Here is a 17,273-nt window from a genome sequence, read left to right on the forward strand (position 1 = left end):
CTTTTTAAGGCTTTTTGAAGAAGCTCAGGGACTCTTTTTTTTTTTTCTTAAAAAAGCTTACAACACCTAGTATTCCCATGCGGCCTCCCATCCAAGTACTAACCAGGCCTTATTTAAAAGCTTAGACCATTAGTGAAGAAGACTAAGAAGAACTTTTGAAAAAACTCAAACTCTTTCATGCTTTCTGAAGAATCTCAGAGACTTTTTAAGGCTTTTTGAAGCTCAGGCACTCTTTTTTTTTTTTTTTTTTTTTTTAAAAGCTTACAGCACCTGGTATTCCCAGGCGGTCTCCCATCCAAGTACTAACCAGGCCCGACCCTGCTTAGCTTCCGAGATCAGACGAGATCGGGCGTGCCCAAGGTGGTATGGCCGTAAGCGAAAACTGCTGCCAAAATTGGGCTATTTAAAAGGTTAGACCATTAGTGAAGAAAACTAAGAACAACTTTTGAAAAAACTCAAACTCTTTCATGCTTTCTGAAGAATCTCAGAGACTTTTTAAGGCTTTTTGAAGCTCAGGGACTCTTTTTTTTTTTTTAAAAGCTTACAGCACCTGGTATTCCCAGGCGGTCTCCCATCCAAGTACTAACCAGGCCCGACCCTGCTTAGCTTCCGAGATCAGACGAGATCGGGCGTGCCCAAGGTGGTATGGCCGTAAGCGAATACTGCTGCCAAAATTGGGCTATTTAAAAGGTTAGACCATTAGTGAAGAAAACTAAGAACAACTTTTGAAAAAACTCAAGCTCTTTCTTGCTTTCTGAAGAATCTCAGAGACTTTTTAAGGCTTTTTGAAGCTCAGGGACTCTTTTTTTTTTTTTTAAAAGCTTACAGCACCTGGTATTCCCAGGCGGTCTCCCATCCAAGTACTAACCAGGCCCGACCCTGCTTAGCTTCCGAGATCAGACGAGATCGGGCGTGCCCAAGGTGGTATGGCCGTAAGCGAAAACTGCTGCCAAAATTGGGCTATTTAAAAGGTTAGACCATTAGTGAAGAAAACTAAGAACAACTTTTGAAAAAACTCAAACTCTTTCATGCTTTCTGAAGAATCTCAGAGACTTTTTAAGGCTTTTTGAAGCTCAGGGACTCTTTTTTTTTTTTTTAAAAGCTTACAGCACCTGGTATTCCCAGGCGGTCTCCCATCCAAGTACTAACCAGGCCCGACCCTGCTTAGCTTCCGAGATCAGACGAGATCGGGCGTGCCCAAGGTGGTATGGCCGTAAGCTAAAACTGCTGCCAAAATTGGGCTATTTAAAAGGTTAGACCATTAGTGAAGAAAACTAAGAACAACTTTTGAAAAAACTCAAGCTCTTTCTTGCTTTCTGAAGAATCTCAGAGACTTTTTAAGGCTTTTTGAAGAAGCTCAGGGACTCTTTTTTTTTTTTCTTAAAAAAGCTTACAACACCTAGTATTCCCATGCGCCCTCCCATCCAAGTACTAACCAGGCCTTATTTAAAAGCTTAGACCATTAGTGAAGAAGACTAAGAAGAACTTTTGAAAAAACTCAAACTCTTTCATGCTTTCTGAAGAATCTCAGAGACTTTTTAAGGCTTTTTGAAGCTCAGGCACTCTTTTTTTTTTTTTTTTTTTTTTTTTAAAAGCTTACAGCACCTGGTATTCCCAGGCGGTCTCCCATCCAAGTACTAACCAGGCCCGACCCTGCTTAGCTTCCGAGATCAGACGAGATCAGGCGTGCCCAAGGTGGTATGGCCGTAAGCTAAAACTGCTGCCAAAATTGGGCTATTTAAAAGGTTAGACCATTAGTGAAGAAAACTAAGAACAACTTTTGAAAAAACTCAAGCTCTTTCATGCTTTCTGAAGAATCTCAGAGACTTTTTAAGGCTTTTTGAAGAAGCTCAGGGACTCTTTTTTTTTTTTCTTAAAAAAGCTTACAACACCTAGTATTCCCATGCGGCCTCCCATCCAAGTACTAACCAGGCCTTATTTAAAAGCTTAGACCATTAGTGAAGAAGACTAAGAAGAACTTTTGAAAAAACTCAAACTCTTTCATGCTTTCTGAAGAATCTCAGAGACTTTTTAAGGCTTTTTGAAGCTCAGGCACTCTTTTTTTTTTTTTTTTTTTTTTTAAAAGCTTACAGCACCTGGTATTCCCAGGCGGTCTCCCATCCAAGTACTAACCAGGCCCGACCCTGCTTAGCTTCCGAGATCAGACGAGATCGGGCGTGCCCAAGGTGGTATGGCCGTAAGCGAAAACTGCTGCCAAAATTGGGCTATTTAAAAGGTTAGACCATTAGTGAAGAAAACTAAGAACAACTTTTGAAAAAACTCAAACTCTTTCATGCTTTCTGAAGAATCTCAGAGACTTTTTAAGGCTTTTTGAAGCTCAGGGACTCTTTTTTTTTTTTTAAAAGCTTACAGCACCTGGTATTCCCAGGCGGTCTCCCATCCAAGTACTAACCAGGCCCGACCCTGCTTAGCTTCCGAGATCAGACGAGATCGGGCGTGCCCAAGGTGGTATGGCCGTAAGCGAATACTGCTGCCAAAATTGGGCTATTTAAAAGGTTAGACCATTAGTGAAGAAGACTAAGAAGAACTTTTGAAAAAACTCAAACTCTTTCATGCTTTCTGAAGAATCTCAGAGACTTTTTAAGGCTTTTTGAAGCTCAGGGACTCTTTTTTTTTTTTTAAAAGCTTACAGCACCTGGTATTCCCAGGCGGTCTCCCATCCAAGTACTAACCAGGCCCGACCCTGCTTAGCTTCCGAGATCAGACGAGATCGGGCGTGCCCAAGGTGGTATGGCCGTAAGCGAATACTGCTGCCAAAATTGGGCTATTTAAAAGGTTAGACCATTAGTGAAGAAAACTAAGAACAACTTTTGAAAAAACTCAAACTCTTTCATGCTTTCTGAAGAATCTCAGAGACTTTTTAAGGCTTTTTGAAGCTCAGGGACTCTTTTTTTTTTTTTTAAAAGCTTACAGCACCTGGTATTCCCAGGCGGTCTCCCATCCAAGTACTAACCAGGCCCGACCCTGCTTAGCTTCCGAGATCAGACGAGATCGGGCGTGCCCAAGGTGGTATGGCCGTAAGCGAAAACTGCTGCCAAAATTGGGCTATTTAAAAGGTTAGACCATTAGTGAAGAAAACTAAGAACAACTTTTGAAAAAACTCAAACTCTTTCATGCTTTCTGAAGAATCTCAGAGACTTTTTAAGGCTTTTTGAAGCTCAGGGACTCTTTTTTTTTTTTTTAAAAGCTTACAGCACCTGGTATTCCCAGGCGGTCTCCCATCCAAGTACTAACCAGGCCCGACCCTGCTTAGATTCCGAGATCAGACGAGATCGGGCGTGCCCAAGGTGGTATGGCCGTAAGCTAAAACTGCTGCCAAAATTGGGCTATTTAAAAGGTTAGACCATTAGTGAAGAAAACTAAGAACAACTTTTGAAAAAACTCAAGCTCTTTCTTGCTTTCTGAAGAATCTCAGAGACTTTTTAAGGCTTTTTGAAGAAGCTCAGGGACTCTTTTTTTTTTTTCTTAAAAAAGCTTACAACACCTAGTATTCCCATGCGCCCTCCCATCCAAGTACTAACCAGGCCTTATTTAAAAGCTTAGACCATTAGTGAAGAAGACTAAGAAGAACTTTTGAAAAAACTCAAACTCTTTCATGCTTTCTGAAGAATCTCAGAGACTTTTTAAGGCTTTTTGAAGCTCAGGCACTCTTTTTTTTTTTTTTTTTTTTTTTTAAAAGCTTACAGCACCTGGTATTCCCAGGCGGTCTCCCATCCAAGTACTAACCAGGCCCGACCCTGCTTAGCTTCCGAGATCAGACGAGATCGGGCGTGCCCAAGGTGGTATGGCCGTAAGCGAATACTGCTGCCAAAATTGGGCTATTTAAAAGGTTAGACCATTAGTGAAGAAAACTAAGAACAACTTTTGAAAAAACTCAAACTCTTTCATGCTTTCTGAAGAATCTCAGAGACTTTTTAAGGCTTTTTGAAGCTCAGGCACTCTTTTTTTTTTTTTTAAAAGCTTACAGCACCTGGTATTCCCAGGCGGTCTCCCATCCAAGTACTAACCAGGCCCGACCCTGCTTAGCTTCCGAGATCAGACGAGATCGGGCGTGCCCAAGGTGGTATGGACGTAAGCTAAAACTGCTGCCAAAATTGGGCTATTTAAAAGGTTAGACCATTAGTGAAGAAAACTAAGAACAACTTTTGAAAAAACTCAAGCTCTTTCTTGCTTTCTGAAGAATCTCAGAGACTTTTTAAGGCTTTTTGAAGCTCAGGGACTCTTTTTTTTTTTTTTAAAAGCTTACAGCACCTGGTATTCCCAGGCGGTCTCCCATCCAAGTACTAACCAGGCCCGACCCTGCTTAGCTTCCGAGATCAGACGAGATCGGGCGTGCCCAAGGTGGTATGGCCGTAAGCGAAAACTGCTGCCAAAATTGGGCTATTTAAAAGGTTAGACCATTAGTGAAGAAAACTAAGAACAACTTTTGAAAAAACTCAAACTCTTTCATGCTTTCTGAAGAATCTCAGAGACTTTTTAAGGCTTTTTGAAGCTCAGGGACTCTTTTTTTTTTTTTTAAAAGCTTACAGCACCTGGTATTCCCAGGCGGTCTCCCATCCAAGTACTAACCAGGCCCGACCCTGCTTAGCTTCCGAGATCAGACGAGATCGGGCGTGCCCAAGGTGGTATGGCCGTAAGCTAAAACTGCTGCCAAAATTGGGCTATTTAAAAGGTTAGACCATTAGTGAAGAAAACTAAGAACAACTTTTGAAAAAACTCAAGCTCTTTCTTGCTTTCTGAAGAATCTCAGAGACTTTTTAAGGCTTTTTGAAGAAGCTCAGGGACTCTTTTTTTTTTTTCTTAAAAAAGCTTACAACACCTAGTATTCCCATGCGCCCTCCCATCCAAGTACTAACCAGGCCTTATTTAAAAGCTTAGACCATTAGTGAAGAAGACTAAGAAGAACTTTTGAAAAAACTCAAACTCTTTCATGCTTTCTGAAGAATCTCAGAGACTTTTTAAGGCTTTTTGAAGCTCAGGCACTCTTTTTTTTTTTTTTTTTTTTTTTTAAAAGCTTACAGCACCTGGTATTCCCAGGCGGTCTCCCATCCAAGTACTAACCAGGCCCGACCCTGCTTAGCTTCCGAGATCAGACGAGATCGGGCGTGCCCAAGGTGGTATGGCCGTAAGCGAATACTGCTGCCAAAATTGGGCTATTTAAAAGGTTAGACCATTAGTGAAGAAGACTAAGAAGAACTTTTGAAAAAACTTTAACTCTTTCATGCTTTCTGAAGAATCTCAGAGACTTTTTAAGGCTTTTTGAAGCTCAGGGACTCTTTTTTTTTTTTTTAAAAGCTTACAGCACCTGGTATTCCCAGGCGGTCTCCCATCCAAGTACTAACCAGGCCCGACCCTGCTTAGCTTCCGAGATCAGACGAGATCGGGCGTGCCCAAGGTGGTATGGCCGTAAGCGAATACTGCTGCCAAAATTGGGCTATTTAAAAGGTTAGACCATTAGTGAAGAAAACTAAGAACAACTTTTGAAAAAACTCAAACTCTTTCATGCTTTCTGAAGAATCTCAGAGACTTTTTAAGGCTTTTTGAAGCTCAGGCACTCTTTTTTTTTTTTTTAAAAGCTTACAGCACCTGGTATTCCCAGGCGGTCTCCCATCCAAGTACTAACCAGGCCCGACCCTGCTTAGCTTCCGAGATCAGACGAGATCGGGCGTGCCCAAGGTGGTATGGCCGTAAGCTAAAACTGCTGCCAAAATTGGGCTATTTAAAAGGTTAGACCATTAGTGAAGAAAACTAAGAACAACTTTTGAAAAAACTCAAGCTCTTTCATGCTTTCTGAAGAATCTCAGAGACTTTTTAAGGCTTTTTGAAGAAGCTCAGGGACTCTTTTTTTTTTTTCTTAAAAAAGCTTACAACACCTAGTATTCCCATGCGGCCTCCCATCCAAGTACTAACCAGGCCTTATTTAAAAGCTTAGACCATTAGTGAAGAAGACTAAGAAGAACTTTTGAAAAAACTCAAACTCTTTCATGCTTTCTGAAGAATCTCAGAGACTTTTTAAGGCTTTTTGAAGCTCAGGCACTCTTTTTTTTTTTTTTTTTTTTTTTAAAAGCTTACAGCACCTGGTATTCCCAGGCGGTCTCCCATCCAAGTACTAACCAGGCCCGACCCTGCTTAGCTTCCGAGATCAGACGAGATCAGGCGTGCCCAAGGTGGTATGGCCGTAAGCTAAAACTGCTGCCAAAATTGGGCTATTTAAAAGGTTAGACCATTAGTGAAGAAAACTAAGAACAACTTTTGAAAAAACTCAAGCTCTTTCATGCTTTCTGAAGAATCTCAGAGACTTTTTAAGGCTTTTTGAAGAAGCTCAGGGACTCTTTTTTTTTTTTCTTAAAAAAGCTTACAACACCTAGTATTCCCATGCGGCCTCCCATCCAAGTACTAACCAGGCCTTATTTAAAAGCTTAGACCATTAGTGAAGAAGACTAAGAAGAACTTTTGAAAAAACTCAAACTCTTTCATGCTTTCTGAAGAATCTCAGAGACTTTTTAAGGCTTTTTGAAGCTCAGGGACTCTTTTTTTTTTTTTTAAAAGCTTACAGCACCTGGTATTCCCAGGCGGTCTCCCATCCAAGTACTAACCAGGCCCGACCCTGCTTAGCTTCCGAGATCAGACGAGATCGGGCGTGCCCAAGGTGGTATGGCCGTAAGCGAATACTGCTGCCAAAATTGGGCTATTTAAAAGGTTAGACCATTAGTGAAGAAGACTAAGAAGAACTTTTGAAAAAACTTTAACTCTTTCATGCTTTCTGAAGAATCTCAGAGACTTTTTAAGGCTTTTTGAAGCTCAGGGACTCTTTTTTTTTTTTTTAAAAGCTTACAGCACCTGGTATTCCCAGGCGGTCTCCCATCCAAGTACTAACCAGGCCCGACACTGCTTAGCTTCCGAGATCAGACAAGATCGGGCGTGCCCAAGGTGGTATGGCCGTAAGCGAATACTGCTGCCAAAATTGGGCTATTTAAAAGGTTAGACCATTAGTGAAGAAAACTAAGAACAACTTTTGAAAAAACTCAAACTCTTTCATGCTTTCTGAAGAATCTCAGAGACTTTTTAAGGCTTTTTGAAGCTCAGGCACTCTTTTTTTTTTTTTTAAAAGCTTACAGCACCTGGTATTCCCAGGCGGTCTCCCATCCAAGTACTAACCAGGCCCGACCCTGCTTAGCTTCCGAGATCAGACGAGATCGGGCGTGCCCAAGGTGGTATGGCCGTAAGCTAAAACTGCTGCCAAAATTGGGCTATTTAAAAGGTTAGACCATTAGTGAAGAAAACTAAGAACAACTTTTGAAAAAACTCAAGCTCTTTCATGCTTTCTGAAGAATCTCAGAGACTTTTTAAGGCTTTTTGAAGAAGCTCAGGGACTCTTTTTTTTTTTTCTTAAAAAAGCTTACAACACCTAGTATTCCCATGCGGCCTCCCATCCAAGTACTAACCAGGCCTTATTTAAAAGCTTAGACCATTAGTGAAGAAGACTAAGAAGAACTTTTGAAAAAACTCAAACTCTTTCATGCTTTCTGAAGAATCTCAGAGACTTTTTAAGGCTTTTTGAAGCTCAGGCACTCTTTTTTTTTTTTTTTTTTTTTTTAAAAGCTTACAGCACCTGGTATTCCCAGGCGGTCTCCCATCCAAGTACTAACCAGGCCCGACCCTGCTTAGCTTCCGAGATCAGACGAGATCAGGCGTGCCCAAGGTGGTATGGCCGTAAGCTAAAACTGCTGCCAAAATTGGGCTATTTAAAAGGTTAGACCATTAGTGAAGAAAACTAAGAACAACTTTTGAAAAAACTCAAGCTCTTTCATGCTTTCTGAAGAATCTCAGAGACTTTTTAAGGCTTTTTGAAGAAGCTCAGGGACTCTTTTTTTTTTTTCTTAAAAAAGCTTACAACACCTAGTATTCCCATGCGGCCTCCCATCCAAGTACTAACCAGGCCTTATTTAAAAGCTTAGACCATTAGTGAAGAAGACTAAGAAGAACTTTTGAAAAAACTCAAACTCTTTCATGCTTTCTGAAGAATCTCAGAGACTTTTTAAGGCTTTTTGAAGCTCAGGGACTCTTTTTTTTTTTTTTAAAAGCTTACAGCACCTGGTATTCCCAGGCGGTCTCCCATCCAAGTACTAACCAGGCCCGACCCTGCTTAGCTTCCGAGATCAGACGAGATCGGGCGTGCCCAAGGTGGTATGGCCGTAAGCGAATACTGCTGCCAAAATTGGGCTATTTAAAAGGTTAGACCATTAGTGAAGAAAACTAAGAACAACTTTTGAAAAAACTCAAACTCTTTCATGCTTTCTGAAGAATCTCAGAGACTTTTTAAGGCTTTTTGAAGCTCAGGCACTCTTTTTTTTTTTTTTAAAAGCTTACAGCACCTGGTATTCCCAGGCGGTCTCCCATCCAAGTACTAACCAGGCCCGACCCTGCTTAGCTTCCGAGATCAGACGAGATCGGGCGTGCCCAAGGTGGTATGGCCGTAAGCTAAAACTGCTGCCAAAATTGGGCTATTTAAAAGGTTAGACCATTAGTGAAGAAAACTAAGAACAACTTTTGAAAAAACTCAAGCTCTTTCTTGCTTTCTGAAGAATCTCAGAGACTTTTTAAGGCTTTTTGAAGCTCAGGGACTCTTTTTTTTTTTTTTAAAAGCTTACAGCACCTGGTATTCCCAGGCGGTCTCCCATCCAAGTACTAACCAGGCCCGACCCTGCTTAGCTTCCGAGATCAGACGAGATCGGGCGTGCCCAAGGTGGTATGGCCGTAAGCGAAAACTGCTGCCAAAATTGGGCTATTTAAAAGGTTAGACCATTAGTGAAGAAAACTAAGAACAACTTTTGAAAAAACTCAAACTCTTTCATGCTTTCTGAAGAATCTCAGAGACTTTTTAAGGCTTTTTGAAGCTCAGGGACTCTTTTTTTTTTTTTTAAAAGCTTACAGCACCTGGTATTCCCAGGCGGTCTCCCATCCAAGTACTAACCAGGCCCGACCCTGCTTAGCTTCCGAGATCAGACGAGATCGGGCGTGCCCAAGGTGGTATGGCCGTAAGCTAAAACTGCTGCCAAAATTGGGCTATTTAAAAGGTTAGACCATTAGTGAAGAAAACTAAGAACAACTTTTGAAAAAACTCAAGCTCTTTCTTGCTTTCTGAAGAATCTCAGAGACTTTTTAAGGCTTTTTGAAGAAGCTCAGGGACTCTTTTTTTTTTTTCTTAAAAAAGCTTACAACACCTAGTATTCCCATGCGCCCTCCCATCCAAGTACTAACCAGGCCTTATTTAAAAGCTTAGACCATTAGTGAAGAAGACTAAGAAGAACTTTTGAAAAAACTCAAACTCTTTCATGCTTTCTGAAGAATCTCAGAGACTTTTTAAGGCTTTTTGAAGCTCAGGCACTCTTTTTTTTTTTTTTTTTAAAAGCTTACAGCACCTGGTATTCCCAGGCGGTCTCCCATCCAAGTACTAACCAGGCCCGACCCTGCTTAGCTTCCGAGATCAGACGAGATCAGGCGTGCCCAAGGTGGTATGGCCGTAAGCTAAAACTGCTGCCAAAATTGGGCTATTTAAAAGGTTAGACCATTAGTGAAGAAAACTAAGAACAACTTTTGAAAAAACTCAAGCTCTTTCATGCTTTCTGAAGAATCTCAGAGACTTTTTAAGGCTTTTTGAAGAAGCTCAGGGACTCTTTTTTTTTTTTCTTAAAAAAGCTTACAACACCTAGTATTCCCATGCGGCCTCCCATCCAAGTACTAACCAGGCCTTATTTAAAAGCTTAGACCATTAGTGAAGAAGACTAAGAAGAACTTTTGAAAAAACTCAAACTCTTTCATGCTTTCTGAAGAATCTCAGAGACTTTTTAAGGCTTTTTGAAGCTCAGGCACTCTTTTTTTTTTTTTTTTTTTTTTTAAAAGCTTACAGCACCTGGTATTCCCAGGCGGTCTCCCATCCAAGTACTAACCAGGCCCGACCCTGCTTAGCTTCCGAGATCAGACGAGATCGGGCGTGCCCAAGGTGGTATGGCCGTAAGCGAAAACTGCTGCCAAAATTGGGCTATTTAAAAGGTTAGACCATTAGTGAAGAAAACTAAGAACAACTTTTGAAAAAACTCAAACTCTTTCATGCTTTCTGAAGAATCTCAGAGACTTTTTAAGGCTTTTTGAAGCTCAGGGACTCTTTTTTTTTTTTTAAAAGCTTACAGCACCTGGTATTCCCAGGCGGTCTCCCATCCAAGTACTAACCAGGCCCGACCCTGCTTAGCTTCCGAGATCAGACGAGATCGGGCGTGCCCAAGGTGGTATGGCCGTAAGCGAATACTGCTGCCAAAATTGGGCTATTTAAAAGGTTAGACCATTAGTGAAGAAGACTAAGAAGAACTTTTGAAAAAACTCAAACTCTTTCATGCTTTCTGAAGAATCTCAGAGACTTTTTAAGGCTTTTTGAAGCTCAGGGACTCTTTTTTTTTTTTTAAAAGCTTACAGCACCTGGTATTCCCAGGCGGTCTCCCATCCAAGTACTAACCAGGCCCGACCCTGCTTAGCTTCCGAGATCAGACGAGATCGGGCGTGCCCAAGGTGGTATGGCCGTAAGCGAATACTGCTGCCAAAATTGGGCTATTTAAAAGGTTAGACCATTAGTGAAGAAAACTAAGAACAACTTTTGAAAAAACTCAAACTCTTTCATGCTTTCTGAAGAATCTCAGAGACTTTTTAAGGCTTTTTGAAGCTCAGGGACTCTTTTTTTTTTTTTTAAAAGCTTACAGCACCTGGTATTCCCAGGCGGTCTCCCATCCAAGTACTAACCAGGCCCGACCCTGCTTAGCTTCCGAGATCAGACGAGATCGGGCGTGCCCAAGGTGGTATGGCCGTAAGCGAAAACTGCTGCCAAAATTGGGCTATTTAAAAGGTTAGACCATTAGTGAAGAAAACTAAGAACAACTTTTGAAAAAACTCAAACTCTTTCATGCTTTCTGAAGAATCTCAGAGACTTTTTAAGGCTTTTTGAAGCTCAGGGACTCTTTTTTTTTTTTTTAAAAGCTTACAGCACCTGGTATTCCCAGGCGGTCTCCCATCCAAGTACTAACCAGGCCCGACCCTGCTTAGATTCCGAGATCAGACGAGATCGGGCGTGCCCAAGGTGGTATGGCCGTAAGCTAAAACTGCTGCCAAAATTGGGCTATTTAAAAGGTTAGACCATTAGTGAAGAAAACTAAGAACAACTTTTGAAAAAACTCAAGCTCTTTCTTGCTTTCTGAAGAATCTCAGAGACTTTTTAAGGCTTTTTGAAGAAGCTCAGGGACTCTTTTTTTTTTTTCTTAAAAAAGCTTACAACACCTAGTATTCCCATGCGCCCTCCCATCCAAGTACTAACCAGGCCTTATTTAAAAGCTTAGACCATTAGTGAAGAAGACTAAGAAGAACTTTTGAAAAAACTCAAACTCTTTCATGCTTTCTGAAGAATCTCAGAGACTTTTTAAGGCTTTTTGAAGCTCAGGCACTCTTTTTTTTTTTTTTTTTTTTTTTTAAAAGCTTACAGCACCTGGTATTCCCAGGCGGTCTCCCATCCAAGTACTAACCAGGCCCGACCCTGCTTAGCTTCCGAGATCAGACGAGATCGGGCGTGCCCAAGGTGGTATGGCCGTAAGCGAATACTGCTGCCAAAATTGGGCTATTTAAAAGGTTAGACCATTAGTGAAGAAAACTAAGAACAACTTTTGAAAAAACTCAAACTCTTTCATGCTTTCTGAAGAATCTCAGAGACTTTTTAAGGCTTTTTGAAGCTCAGGCACTCTTTTTTTTTTTTTAAAAGCTTACAGCACCTGGTATTCCCAGGCGGTCTCCCATCCAAGTACTAACCAGGCCCGACCCTGCTTAGCTTCCGAGATCAGACGAGATCGGGCGTGCCCAAGGTGGTATGGACGTAAGCTAAAACTGCTGCCAAAATTGGGCTATTTAAAAGGTTAGACCATTAGTGAAGAAAACTAAGAACAACTTTTGAAAAAACTCAAGCTCTTTCTTGCTTTCTGAAGAATCTCAGAGACTTTTTAAGGCTTTTTGAAGCTCAGGGACTCTTTTTTTTTTTTTTAAAAGCTTACAGCACCTGGTATTCCCAGGCGGTCTCCCATCCAAGTACTAACCAGGCCCGACCCTGCTTAGCTTCCGAGATCAGACGAGATCGGGCGTGCCCAAGGTGGTATGGCCGTAAGCGAAAACTGCTGCCAAAATTGGGCTATTTAAAAGGTTAGACCATTAGTGAAGAAAACTAAGAACAACTTTTGAAAAAACTCAAACTCTTTCATGCTTTCTGAAGAATCTCAGAGACTTTTTAAGGCTTTTTGAAGCTCAGGGACTCTTTTTTTTTTTTTTAAAAGCTTACAGCACCTGGTATTCCCAGGCGGTCTCCCATCCAAGTACTAACCAGGCCCGACCCTGCTTAGCTTCCGAGATCAGACGAGATCGGGCGTGCCCAAGGTGGTATGGCCGTAAGCTAAAACTGCTGCCAAAATTGGGCTATTTAAAAGGTTAGACCATTAGTGAAGAAAACTAAGAACAACTTTTGAAAAAACTCAAGCTCTTTCTTGCTTTCTGAAGAATCTCAGAGACTTTTTAAGGCTTTTTGAAGAAGCTCAGGGACTCTTTTTTTTTTTTCTTAAAAAAGCTTACAACACCTAGTATTCCCATGCGCCCTCCCATCCAAGTACTAACCAGGCCTTATTTAAAAGCTTAGACCATTAGTGAAGAAGACTAAGAAGAACTTTTGAAAAAACTCAAACTCTTTCATGCTTTCTGAAGAATCTCAGAGACTTTTTAAGGCTTTTTGAAGCTCAGGCACTCTTTTTTTTTTTTTTTTTTTTTTTTAAAAGCTTACAGCACCTGGTATTCCCAGGCGGTCTCCCATCCAAGTACTAACCAGGCCCGACCCTGCTTAGCTTCCGAGATCAGACGAGATCGGGCGTGCCCAAGGTGGTATGGCCGTAAGCGAATACTGCAGCCAAAATTGGGCTATTTAAAAGGTTAGACCATTAGTGAAGAAGACTAAGAAGAACTTTTGAAAAAACTTTAACTCTTTCATGCTTTCTGAAGAATCTCAGAGACTTTTTAAGGCTTTTTGAAGCTCAGGGACTCTTTTTTTTTTTTTTAAAAGCTTACAGCACCTGGTATTCCCAGGCGGTCTCCCATCCAAGTACTAACCAGGCCCGACCCTGCTTAGCTTCCGAGATCAGACGAGATCGGGCGTGCCCAAGGTGGTATGGCCGTAAGCGAATACTGCTGCCAAAATTGGGCTATTTAAAAGGTTAGACCATTAGTGAAGAAAACTAAGAACAACTTTTGAAAAAACTCAAACTCTTTCATGCTTTCTGAAGAATCTCAGAGACTTTTTAAGGCTTTTTGAAGCTCAGGCACTCTTTTTTTTTTTTTTAAAAGCTTACAGCACCTGGTATTCCCAGGCGGTCTCCCATCCAAGTACTAACCAGGCCCGACCCTGCTTAGCTTCCGAGATCAGACGAGATCGGGCGTGCCCAAGGTGGTATGGCCGTAAGCTAAAACTGCTGCCAAAATTGGGCTATTTAAAAGGTTAGACCATTAGTGAAGAAAACTAAGAACAACTTTTGAAAAAACTCAAGCTCTTTCATGCTTTCTGAAGAATCTCAGAGACTTTTTAAGGCTTTTTGAAGAAGCTCAGGGACTCTTTTTTTTTTTTCTTAAAAAAGCTTACAACACCTAGTATTCCCATGCGGCCTCCCATCCAAGTACTAACCAGGCCTTATTTAAAAGCTTAGACCATTAGTGAAGAAGACTAAGAAGAACTTTTGAAAAAACTCAAACTCTTTCATGCTTTCTGAAGAATCTCAGAGACTTTTTAAGGCTTTTTGAAGCTCAGGCACTCTTTTTTTTTTTTTTTTTTTTTTTAAAAGCTTACAGCACCTGGTATTCCCAGGCGGTCTCCCATCCAAGTACTAACCAGGCCCGACCCTGCTTAGCTTCCGAGATCAGACGAGATCGGGCGTGCCCAAGGTGGTATGGCCGTAAGCGAATACTGCTGCCAAAATTGGGCTATTTAAAAGGTTAGACCATTAGTGAAGAAAACTAAGAACAACTTTTGAAAAAACTCAAACTCTTTCATGCTTTCTGAAGAATCTCAGAGACTTTTTAAGGCTTTTTGAAGCTCAGGCACTCTTTTTTTTTTTTTAAAAGCTTACAGCACCTGGTATTCCCAGGCGGTCTCCCATCCAAGTACTAACCAGGCCCGACCCTGCTTAGCTTCCGAGATCAGACGAGATCGGGCGTGCCCAAGGTGGTATGGACGTAAGCTAAAACTGCTGCCAAAATTGGGCTATTTAAAAGGTTAGACCATTAGTGAAGAAAACTAAGAACAACTTTTGAAAAAACTCAAGCTCTTTCTTGCTTTCTGAAGAATCTCAGAGACTTTTTAAGGCTTTTTGAAGCTCAGGGACTCTTTTTTTTTTTTTTAAAAGCTTACAGCACCTGGTATTCCCAGGCGGTCTCCCATCCAAGTACTAACCAGGCCCGACCCTGCTTAGCTTCCGAGATCAGACGAGATCGGGCGTGCCCAAGGTGGTATGGCCGTAAGCGAAAACTGCTGCCAAAATTGGGCTATTTAAAAGGTTAGACCATTAGTGAAGAAAACTAAGAACAACTTTTGAAAAAACTCAAACTCTTTCATGCTTTCTGAAGAATCTCAGAGACTTTTTAAGGCTTTTTGAAGCTCAGGGACTCTTTTTTTTTTTTTTAAAAGCTTACAGCACCTGGTATTCCCAGGCGGTCTCCCATCCAAGTACTAACCAGGCCCGACCCTGCTTAGCTTCCGAGATCAGACGAGATCGGGCGTGCCCAAGGTGGTATGGCCGTAAGCTAAAACTGCTGCCAAAATTGGGCTATTTAAAAGGTTAGACCATTAGTGAAGAAAACTAAGAACAACTTTTGAAAAAACTCAAGCTCTTTCTTGCTTTCTGAAGAATCTCAGAGACTTTTTAAGGCTTTTTGAAGAAGCTCAGGGACTCTTTTTTTTTTTTCTTAAAAAAGCTTACAACACCTAGTATTCCCATGCGCCCTCCCATCCAAGTACTAACCAGGCCTTATTTAAAAGCTTAGACCATTAGTGAAGAAGACTAAGAAGAACTTTTGAAAAAACTCAAACTCTTTCATGCTTTCTGAAGAATCTCAGAGACTTTTTAAGGCTTTTTGAAGCTCAGGCACTCTTTTTTTTTTTTTTTTTTTTTTTTAAAAGCTTACAGCACCTGGTATTCCCAGGCGGTCTCCCATCCAAGTACTAACCAGGCCCGACCCTGCTTAGCTTCCGAGATCAGACGAGATCGGGCGTGCCCAAGGTGGTATGGCCGTAAGCGAATACTGCAGCCAAAATTGGGCTATTTAAAAGGTTAGACCATTAGTGAAGAAGACTAAGAAGAACTTTTGAAAAAACTTTAACTCTTTCATGCTTTCTGAAGAATCTCAGAGACTTTTTAAGGCTTTTTGAAGCTCAGGGACTCTTTTTTTTTTTTTTAAAAGCTTACAGCACCTGGTATTCCCAGGCGGTCTCCCATCCAAGTACTAACCAGGCCCGACCCTGCTTAGCTTCCGAGATCAGACGAGATCGGGCGTGCCCAAGGTGGTATGGCCGTAAGCGAATACTGCTGCCAAAATTGGGCTATTTAAAAGGTTAGACCATTAGTGAAGAAAACTAAGAACAACTTTTGAAAAAACTCAAACTCTTTCATGCTTTCTGAAGAATCTCAGAGACTTTTTAAGGCTTTTTGAAGCTCAGGCACTCTTTTTTTTTTTTTTAAAAGCTTACAGCACCTGGTATTCCCAGGCGGTCTCCCATCCAAGTACTAACCAGGCCCGACCCTGCTTAGCTTCCGAGATCAGACGAGATCGGGCGTGCCCAAGGTGGTATGGCCGTAAGCTAAAACTGCTGCCAAAATTGGGCTATTTAAAAGGTTAGACCATTAGTGAAGAAAACTAAGAACAACTTTTGAAAAAACTCAAGCTCTTTCATGCTTTCTGAAGAATCTCAGAGACTTTTTAAGGCTTTTTGAAGAAGCTCAGGGACTCTTTTTTTTTTTTCTTAAAAAAGCTTACAACACCTAGTATTCCCATGCGGCCTCCCATCCAAGTACTAACCAGGCCTTATTTAAAAGCTTAGACCATTAGTGAAGAAGACTAAGAAGAACTTTTGAAAAAACTCAAACTCTTTCATGCTTTCTGAAGAATCTCAGAGACTTTTTAAGGCTTTTTGAAGCTCAGGCACTCTTTTTTTTTTTTTTTTTTTTTTTAAAAGCTTACAGCACCTGGTATTCCCAGGCGGTCTCCCATCCAAGTACTAACCAGGCCCGACCCTGCTTAGCTTCCGAGATCAGACGAGATCAGGCGTGCCCAAGGTGGTATGGCCGTAAGCTAAAACTGCTGCCAAAATTGGGCTATTTAAAAGGTTAGACCATTAGTGAAGAAAACTAAGAACAACTTTTGAAAAAACTCAAGCTCTTTCATGCTTTCTGAAGAATCTCAGAGACTTTTTAAGGCTTTTTGAAGAAGCTCAGGGACTCTTTTTTTTTTTTCTTAAAAAAGCTTACAACACCTAGTATTCCCATGCGGCCTCCCATCCAAGTACTAACCAGGCCTTATTTAAAAGCTTAGACCATTAGTGAAGAAGACTAAGAAGAACTTTTGAAAAAACTCAAACTCTTTCATGCTTTCTGAAGAATCTCAGAGACTTTTTAAGGCTTTTTGAAGCTCAGGGACTCTTTTTTTTTTTTTTAAAAGCTTACAGCACCTGGTATTCCCAGGCGGTCTCCCATCCAAGTACTAACCAGGCCCGACCCTGCTTAGCTTCCGAGATCAGACGAGATCGGGCGTGCCCAAGGTGGTATGGCCGTAAGCGAATACTGCTGCCAAAATTGGGCTATTTAAAAGGTTAGACCATTAGTGAAGAAGACTAAGAAGAACTTTTGAAAAAACTTTAACTCTTTCATGCTTTCTGAAGAATCTCAGAGACTTTTTAAGGCTTTTTGAAGCTCAGGGACTCTTTTTTTTTTTTTTAAAAGCTTACAGCACCTGGTATTCCCAGGCGGTCTCCCATCCAAGTACTAACCAGGCCCGACCCTGCTTAGCTTCCGAGATCAGACGAGATCGGGCGTGCCCAAGGTGGTATGGCCGTAAGCGAATACTGCTGCCAAAATTGGGCTATTTAAAAGGTTAGACCATTAGTGAAGAAAACTAAGAACAACTTTTGAAAAAACTCA

At 41.3% G+C, this 17,273-nt stretch overlaps 49 non-coding genes across 49 annotated transcripts; all 49 read right to left on the minus strand.

Annotated features, from left to right (window-relative positions):
• Nucleotides 1-258: 258 nt before the first annotated feature.
• Nucleotides 259-377, minus strand: LOC143704698 (5S ribosomal RNA). Its single transcript, XR_013191644.1, has one exon. It is a non-coding gene; the product is annotated as a 5S ribosomal RNA (ribosomal RNA).
• A 161-nt stretch (nucleotides 378-538) lies between these two features.
• On the minus strand, nucleotides 539-657 carry LOC143704710 (5S ribosomal RNA). The gene has a single exon (XR_013191655.1). It is a non-coding gene; the product is annotated as a 5S ribosomal RNA (ribosomal RNA).
• Nucleotides 658-819: 162 nt separating this feature from the next.
• On the minus strand, nucleotides 820-938 carry LOC143704721 (5S ribosomal RNA). The gene has a single exon (XR_013191666.1). It is a non-coding gene; the product is annotated as a 5S ribosomal RNA (ribosomal RNA).
• A 162-nt stretch (nucleotides 939-1,100) lies between these two features.
• Nucleotides 1,101-1,219, minus strand: LOC143704733 (5S ribosomal RNA). The gene has a single exon (XR_013191677.1). It is a non-coding gene; the product is annotated as a 5S ribosomal RNA (ribosomal RNA).
• A 374-nt stretch (nucleotides 1,220-1,593) lies between these two features.
• On the minus strand, nucleotides 1,594-1,712 carry LOC143704696 (5S ribosomal RNA). The gene has a single exon (XR_013191642.1). It is a non-coding gene; the product is annotated as a 5S ribosomal RNA (ribosomal RNA).
• A 372-nt stretch (nucleotides 1,713-2,084) lies between these two features.
• LOC143704742 (5S ribosomal RNA) lies at nucleotides 2,085-2,203 on the minus strand. The gene has a single exon (XR_013191686.1). It is a non-coding gene; the product is annotated as a 5S ribosomal RNA (ribosomal RNA).
• Nucleotides 2,204-2,364: 161 nt separating this feature from the next.
• On the minus strand, nucleotides 2,365-2,483 carry LOC143704743 (5S ribosomal RNA). The gene has a single exon (XR_013191687.1). It is a non-coding gene; the product is annotated as a 5S ribosomal RNA (ribosomal RNA).
• Nucleotides 2,484-2,644: 161 nt separating this feature from the next.
• On the minus strand, nucleotides 2,645-2,763 carry LOC143704744 (5S ribosomal RNA). The gene has a single exon (XR_013191688.1). It is a non-coding gene; the product is annotated as a 5S ribosomal RNA (ribosomal RNA).
• Nucleotides 2,764-2,925: 162 nt separating this feature from the next.
• Nucleotides 2,926-3,044, minus strand: LOC143704745 (5S ribosomal RNA). The gene has a single exon (XR_013191689.1). It is a non-coding gene; the product is annotated as a 5S ribosomal RNA (ribosomal RNA).
• Nucleotides 3,045-3,206: 162 nt separating this feature from the next.
• LOC143704735 (5S ribosomal RNA) lies at nucleotides 3,207-3,325 on the minus strand. The gene has a single exon (XR_013191679.1). It is a non-coding gene; the product is annotated as a 5S ribosomal RNA (ribosomal RNA).
• Nucleotides 3,326-3,698: 373 nt separating this feature from the next.
• On the minus strand, nucleotides 3,699-3,817 carry LOC143704746 (5S ribosomal RNA). The gene has a single exon (XR_013191690.1). It is a non-coding gene; the product is annotated as a 5S ribosomal RNA (ribosomal RNA).
• Nucleotides 3,818-3,979: 162 nt separating this feature from the next.
• LOC143704726 (5S ribosomal RNA) lies at nucleotides 3,980-4,098 on the minus strand. Its single transcript, XR_013191670.1, has one exon. It is a non-coding gene; the product is annotated as a 5S ribosomal RNA (ribosomal RNA).
• A 162-nt stretch (nucleotides 4,099-4,260) lies between these two features.
• Nucleotides 4,261-4,379, minus strand: LOC143704747 (5S ribosomal RNA). The gene has a single exon (XR_013191691.1). It is a non-coding gene; the product is annotated as a 5S ribosomal RNA (ribosomal RNA).
• A 162-nt stretch (nucleotides 4,380-4,541) lies between these two features.
• On the minus strand, nucleotides 4,542-4,660 carry LOC143704748 (5S ribosomal RNA). Its single transcript, XR_013191692.1, has one exon. It is a non-coding gene; the product is annotated as a 5S ribosomal RNA (ribosomal RNA).
• Nucleotides 4,661-5,033: 373 nt separating this feature from the next.
• On the minus strand, nucleotides 5,034-5,152 carry LOC143704749 (5S ribosomal RNA). Its single transcript, XR_013191693.1, has one exon. It is a non-coding gene; the product is annotated as a 5S ribosomal RNA (ribosomal RNA).
• Nucleotides 5,153-5,314: 162 nt separating this feature from the next.
• On the minus strand, nucleotides 5,315-5,433 carry LOC143704750 (5S ribosomal RNA). The gene has a single exon (XR_013191694.1). It is a non-coding gene; the product is annotated as a 5S ribosomal RNA (ribosomal RNA).
• A 162-nt stretch (nucleotides 5,434-5,595) lies between these two features.
• LOC143704751 (5S ribosomal RNA) lies at nucleotides 5,596-5,714 on the minus strand. Its single transcript, XR_013191695.1, has one exon. It is a non-coding gene; the product is annotated as a 5S ribosomal RNA (ribosomal RNA).
• Nucleotides 5,715-6,086: 372 nt separating this feature from the next.
• Nucleotides 6,087-6,205, minus strand: LOC143704697 (5S ribosomal RNA). Its single transcript, XR_013191643.1, has one exon. It is a non-coding gene; the product is annotated as a 5S ribosomal RNA (ribosomal RNA).
• Nucleotides 6,206-6,568: 363 nt separating this feature from the next.
• LOC143704754 (5S ribosomal RNA) lies at nucleotides 6,569-6,687 on the minus strand. The gene has a single exon (XR_013191697.1). It is a non-coding gene; the product is annotated as a 5S ribosomal RNA (ribosomal RNA).
• Nucleotides 6,688-6,849: 162 nt separating this feature from the next.
• Nucleotides 6,850-6,968, minus strand: LOC143704741 (5S ribosomal RNA). Its single transcript, XR_013191685.1, has one exon. It is a non-coding gene; the product is annotated as a 5S ribosomal RNA (ribosomal RNA).
• A 162-nt stretch (nucleotides 6,969-7,130) lies between these two features.
• LOC143704755 (5S ribosomal RNA) lies at nucleotides 7,131-7,249 on the minus strand. The gene has a single exon (XR_013191698.1). It is a non-coding gene; the product is annotated as a 5S ribosomal RNA (ribosomal RNA).
• A 372-nt stretch (nucleotides 7,250-7,621) lies between these two features.
• Nucleotides 7,622-7,740, minus strand: LOC143704699 (5S ribosomal RNA). Its single transcript, XR_013191645.1, has one exon. It is a non-coding gene; the product is annotated as a 5S ribosomal RNA (ribosomal RNA).
• Nucleotides 7,741-8,103: 363 nt separating this feature from the next.
• On the minus strand, nucleotides 8,104-8,222 carry LOC143704756 (5S ribosomal RNA). Its single transcript, XR_013191699.1, has one exon. It is a non-coding gene; the product is annotated as a 5S ribosomal RNA (ribosomal RNA).
• Nucleotides 8,223-8,384: 162 nt separating this feature from the next.
• On the minus strand, nucleotides 8,385-8,503 carry LOC143704757 (5S ribosomal RNA). Its single transcript, XR_013191700.1, has one exon. It is a non-coding gene; the product is annotated as a 5S ribosomal RNA (ribosomal RNA).
• Nucleotides 8,504-8,665: 162 nt separating this feature from the next.
• Nucleotides 8,666-8,784, minus strand: LOC143704758 (5S ribosomal RNA). The gene has a single exon (XR_013191701.1). It is a non-coding gene; the product is annotated as a 5S ribosomal RNA (ribosomal RNA).
• A 162-nt stretch (nucleotides 8,785-8,946) lies between these two features.
• Nucleotides 8,947-9,065, minus strand: LOC143704759 (5S ribosomal RNA). The gene has a single exon (XR_013191702.1). It is a non-coding gene; the product is annotated as a 5S ribosomal RNA (ribosomal RNA).
• A 366-nt stretch (nucleotides 9,066-9,431) lies between these two features.
• LOC143704700 (5S ribosomal RNA) lies at nucleotides 9,432-9,550 on the minus strand. The gene has a single exon (XR_013191646.1). It is a non-coding gene; the product is annotated as a 5S ribosomal RNA (ribosomal RNA).
• A 372-nt stretch (nucleotides 9,551-9,922) lies between these two features.
• On the minus strand, nucleotides 9,923-10,041 carry LOC143704760 (5S ribosomal RNA). Its single transcript, XR_013191703.1, has one exon. It is a non-coding gene; the product is annotated as a 5S ribosomal RNA (ribosomal RNA).
• Nucleotides 10,042-10,202: 161 nt separating this feature from the next.
• LOC143704761 (5S ribosomal RNA) lies at nucleotides 10,203-10,321 on the minus strand. Its single transcript, XR_013191704.1, has one exon. It is a non-coding gene; the product is annotated as a 5S ribosomal RNA (ribosomal RNA).
• A 161-nt stretch (nucleotides 10,322-10,482) lies between these two features.
• On the minus strand, nucleotides 10,483-10,601 carry LOC143704762 (5S ribosomal RNA). Its single transcript, XR_013191705.1, has one exon. It is a non-coding gene; the product is annotated as a 5S ribosomal RNA (ribosomal RNA).
• Nucleotides 10,602-10,763: 162 nt separating this feature from the next.
• On the minus strand, nucleotides 10,764-10,882 carry LOC143704763 (5S ribosomal RNA). Its single transcript, XR_013191706.1, has one exon. It is a non-coding gene; the product is annotated as a 5S ribosomal RNA (ribosomal RNA).
• Nucleotides 10,883-11,044: 162 nt separating this feature from the next.
• On the minus strand, nucleotides 11,045-11,163 carry LOC143704736 (5S ribosomal RNA). The gene has a single exon (XR_013191680.1). It is a non-coding gene; the product is annotated as a 5S ribosomal RNA (ribosomal RNA).
• Nucleotides 11,164-11,536: 373 nt separating this feature from the next.
• Nucleotides 11,537-11,655, minus strand: LOC143704765 (5S ribosomal RNA). The gene has a single exon (XR_013191708.1). It is a non-coding gene; the product is annotated as a 5S ribosomal RNA (ribosomal RNA).
• Nucleotides 11,656-11,816: 161 nt separating this feature from the next.
• Nucleotides 11,817-11,935, minus strand: LOC143704727 (5S ribosomal RNA). The gene has a single exon (XR_013191671.1). It is a non-coding gene; the product is annotated as a 5S ribosomal RNA (ribosomal RNA).
• A 162-nt stretch (nucleotides 11,936-12,097) lies between these two features.
• On the minus strand, nucleotides 12,098-12,216 carry LOC143704766 (5S ribosomal RNA). The gene has a single exon (XR_013191709.1). It is a non-coding gene; the product is annotated as a 5S ribosomal RNA (ribosomal RNA).
• Nucleotides 12,217-12,378: 162 nt separating this feature from the next.
• On the minus strand, nucleotides 12,379-12,497 carry LOC143704767 (5S ribosomal RNA). Its single transcript, XR_013191710.1, has one exon. It is a non-coding gene; the product is annotated as a 5S ribosomal RNA (ribosomal RNA).
• A 373-nt stretch (nucleotides 12,498-12,870) lies between these two features.
• Nucleotides 12,871-12,989, minus strand: LOC143704768 (5S ribosomal RNA). Its single transcript, XR_013191711.1, has one exon. It is a non-coding gene; the product is annotated as a 5S ribosomal RNA (ribosomal RNA).
• A 162-nt stretch (nucleotides 12,990-13,151) lies between these two features.
• LOC143704770 (5S ribosomal RNA) lies at nucleotides 13,152-13,270 on the minus strand. The gene has a single exon (XR_013191712.1). It is a non-coding gene; the product is annotated as a 5S ribosomal RNA (ribosomal RNA).
• A 162-nt stretch (nucleotides 13,271-13,432) lies between these two features.
• LOC143704771 (5S ribosomal RNA) lies at nucleotides 13,433-13,551 on the minus strand. Its single transcript, XR_013191713.1, has one exon. It is a non-coding gene; the product is annotated as a 5S ribosomal RNA (ribosomal RNA).
• A 372-nt stretch (nucleotides 13,552-13,923) lies between these two features.
• Nucleotides 13,924-14,042, minus strand: LOC143704772 (5S ribosomal RNA). Its single transcript, XR_013191714.1, has one exon. It is a non-coding gene; the product is annotated as a 5S ribosomal RNA (ribosomal RNA).
• A 161-nt stretch (nucleotides 14,043-14,203) lies between these two features.
• On the minus strand, nucleotides 14,204-14,322 carry LOC143704728 (5S ribosomal RNA). Its single transcript, XR_013191672.1, has one exon. It is a non-coding gene; the product is annotated as a 5S ribosomal RNA (ribosomal RNA).
• Nucleotides 14,323-14,484: 162 nt separating this feature from the next.
• Nucleotides 14,485-14,603, minus strand: LOC143704773 (5S ribosomal RNA). Its single transcript, XR_013191715.1, has one exon. It is a non-coding gene; the product is annotated as a 5S ribosomal RNA (ribosomal RNA).
• A 162-nt stretch (nucleotides 14,604-14,765) lies between these two features.
• On the minus strand, nucleotides 14,766-14,884 carry LOC143704774 (5S ribosomal RNA). The gene has a single exon (XR_013191716.1). It is a non-coding gene; the product is annotated as a 5S ribosomal RNA (ribosomal RNA).
• Nucleotides 14,885-15,257: 373 nt separating this feature from the next.
• Nucleotides 15,258-15,376, minus strand: LOC143704775 (5S ribosomal RNA). Its single transcript, XR_013191717.1, has one exon. It is a non-coding gene; the product is annotated as a 5S ribosomal RNA (ribosomal RNA).
• A 162-nt stretch (nucleotides 15,377-15,538) lies between these two features.
• On the minus strand, nucleotides 15,539-15,657 carry LOC143704777 (5S ribosomal RNA). Its single transcript, XR_013191719.1, has one exon. It is a non-coding gene; the product is annotated as a 5S ribosomal RNA (ribosomal RNA).
• Nucleotides 15,658-15,819: 162 nt separating this feature from the next.
• LOC143704778 (5S ribosomal RNA) lies at nucleotides 15,820-15,938 on the minus strand. The gene has a single exon (XR_013191720.1). It is a non-coding gene; the product is annotated as a 5S ribosomal RNA (ribosomal RNA).
• A 372-nt stretch (nucleotides 15,939-16,310) lies between these two features.
• On the minus strand, nucleotides 16,311-16,429 carry LOC143704701 (5S ribosomal RNA). The gene has a single exon (XR_013191647.1). It is a non-coding gene; the product is annotated as a 5S ribosomal RNA (ribosomal RNA).
• A 363-nt stretch (nucleotides 16,430-16,792) lies between these two features.
• Nucleotides 16,793-16,911, minus strand: LOC143704779 (5S ribosomal RNA). The gene has a single exon (XR_013191721.1). It is a non-coding gene; the product is annotated as a 5S ribosomal RNA (ribosomal RNA).
• Nucleotides 16,912-17,073: 162 nt separating this feature from the next.
• Nucleotides 17,074-17,192, minus strand: LOC143704781 (5S ribosomal RNA). The gene has a single exon (XR_013191722.1). It is a non-coding gene; the product is annotated as a 5S ribosomal RNA (ribosomal RNA).
• Nucleotides 17,193-17,273: the final 81 nt, after the last annotated feature.

The sequence above is a fragment of the Siphateles boraxobius genome, unplaced genomic scaffold (genome assembly GCF_051911475.1).
Source record: "Siphateles boraxobius isolate OS27281-9 unplaced genomic scaffold, OSU_SipBor_1 390, whole genome shotgun sequence".
Taxonomy (NCBI): Eukaryota; Metazoa; Chordata; class Actinopteri; order Cypriniformes; family Leuciscidae; genus Siphateles; species Siphateles boraxobius.